General features: G+C 49.0%; 1 long non-coding RNA gene across 1 annotated transcript; it reads left to right on the top strand.

Annotated features, from left to right (window-relative positions):
- The first annotated feature begins 365 nt into the window (after positions 1-365).
- LOC118517238 lies at positions 366-914 on the top strand. Its single transcript, XR_004908278.1, has 2 exons — positions 366-528; positions 645-914. It is a non-coding gene; the product is annotated as an uncharacterized LOC118517238 (long non-coding RNA).
- Positions 915-2,512: the final 1,598 nt, after the last annotated feature.

Genomic DNA, 2,512 nt, shown 5'->3' with positions numbered 1-2,512 from the left:
GGGTTTGGTTCTGAAGCATCTGTGACATCGATGAAACACAGACTTCGTCAAGTTGCGTCCACCGATGATCCAAAAACGTTGACGGAGTATCGATAACAAAAGTTCCGGACCGGCATGCAGGTGATTCTGGTGGTATGCCTGTGCCAACAATACTGCCAATTGATGCTTGGAAGAAAGCAATATTGGATGTTTTGACGATTCTTCGAGTTGCGCATTGCGTAGCCGGCCACCAACACGCATTAATCCCGCCTGGTCGATGAATGGGGATAACCATTTTAGTCGCGAGCTACGTGGTATCTGTCTTCCATTGGCAATCTCGATCCGCTCGTCCGGGAACGAATCCTGCTGCGCTAATAGGCACAACTGAAGCTCGGCTCGGTGTAACTCGTTGCTTGTCAGAGGTGGTACTGTGACGATGAGTGAATGAATGGAGCGATGCGTATTGTTTGCTGACCCCGTTGATGATTTGCTCGACTTCATGCACGCAATGAAACGCAAACAATATGCCGTAGTTCGACGTAGTCGCAGGTAAGTAGAGAACCGTGAAAAAAAGCTGTTGCTAAACTCATTGGTCATTGACAAGGAAGCAACCTGCATTTGAACCGCCCGTTCTTCTCCCGTTGATTCGATTCCTCCTGTTTCAGGTTCTCCTTTTGGCCATGCGTCTTCTTTGCTGCTCAGCCAATACGGTCCGTGCCACCACCGATGGCATGATAGTAATTTATCAGGAAGCAGACCGCGCGACACATCGTCTGCTGGGTTGTCCACACCCGGAACATGACGCCAGCATTTTATTTTTGTTTCTGCCTGAATTTGTGCTACTCTATTTGCAACGAATGGCTTCCAACGCCTTGGTGGTGAGTTTAGCCAGTGTAAGACGGTCATTGAATCAGTCCAGCAAAAGGCTTCGCAAATACTGGGAATAGACTGACTGACCTTCCGAAACAGTTGCGTTGCCAATCTTGCAGCACAAAGCTCCAACCTTGCGATTGAATTGGTGTTCGCCAATGACACCACTTTCGATTTTGCCGCCATAAGTTGCACCGAAATTCCTGAAGGGCCCTCTGTTCTGATGTAGCAACAAGCACCGTAAGCTAGTTGCGAAGCATCTGCGAAAATGTGCAACTGCTTACTTGTTGCTCCTCTAAGTGATGTGAACCGAGGGATGCGCACTTCACGGAGTAAGTGTAGCTTGGAATGAAACACCATCCATTCCTTTTGTAGATGTGATGGGAGCTCAGTATCCCAATCCCAAGCCTTGCGATGTATGATAAAGTTAGCCTCTTTGTTAACACCGTCGCCGTAGGTGGCAGATCGATCCGAAACCGAAGTATATCAACTGCGGGTTCCCAAACCAAGCCCAGCGTTGATACGAATTGTTGATCTTGCCATTCGTGAGTAGGAAGCATTGCCAAATCATCCGATGGGACACCTTCTAGAGCTTCCGGTACGTTGGATGCCCACTTTTTCAACGAGAAGCCAGCTGAATTAAGCATTCCCGATATCTGCTTCCGTATCTCAGCCGCATCCGCAACGTCTTCTGTTCCTGTTAGTAGATCGTCCACATAGAAGTCGTGGAGTACTGCATTCACCGCTCTTGGATAGTGCGTTTGATGATCATGAGCGATTTGTTGCAAGGTCCTAGTTGCCAGAAAGGGCGCCGATGCGGTACCGTAGGTAACTGTTTGTAGCTGGTAGGTTTTAATCGGTACTTCCGGATTCTCTCGGTACCGAGTGCGAAGGTATCGTTGGTCGCATTCATCGTGCAGCACTTGGCGATACATCTTCTCTACATCCGCTGATAGGGCGACTGCGTGCGAACGAAACCGAACGATGATGTTGAAAAGGTCGTCTTGAATCACAGGCCCAACCAACAGCTTGTCATTCAATGAGTAACCCGAGGATGTCTTACACGAAGCATCGAATACAACTCTGACCTTCGTGGTTGTGCTCGTCTCCTTCACTACCGCGTGATGAGGAAGATAGTAGTGTTCACAAGTGTCATCAATCGGTTCGGTGAGTAGTTTCATGTGCCCTAGTCGCTCATACTCCTTCATGAATTTGATGTATTCTATCTTCATTCTAGGGTTGGATTTCAAACGACGTTCTACTGCTAGGAGCCGACGATCAGCTATCGCCTTGGATGCTCCTAAAACGATACCAGGATTAGTGGATTGAGGTAAACGAACAACATACCTGCCAGATGCATCTCTGGTTGTAGTGGCCACGAAATGCTTCTCGCAAGCATCCTCCTCCGTTGATAATGCTGGATCATCGCCGATTGTCTCGAGTTCCCAGAACCGTTCCAAGATCGATTCCAGTGGGGATGATTCGCTGGTAGAAAGGTAAAAAGCCGATGATCCTTGTGCGGAAGTCTTCGACGAATGCCCAGCGACGACCCAACCGAAAGGGGTTTCCACTAGCCACGGTTTCCCTTTGCCGAGGGACCGCTTCCTGCCGGAATGCAGCTCCCAATACGTGTCTCCTCCGATGATAATGTCGATCTGGCCAG

Source organism: Anopheles stephensi, unplaced genomic scaffold, assembly GCF_013141755.1.
Source record: "Anopheles stephensi strain Indian unplaced genomic scaffold, UCI_ANSTEP_V1.0 ucontig80, whole genome shotgun sequence".
NCBI lineage: Eukaryota > Metazoa > Arthropoda > Insecta > Diptera > Culicidae > Anopheles > Anopheles stephensi.
This window is presented reverse-complemented; position numbering and strand designations above follow the sequence as displayed.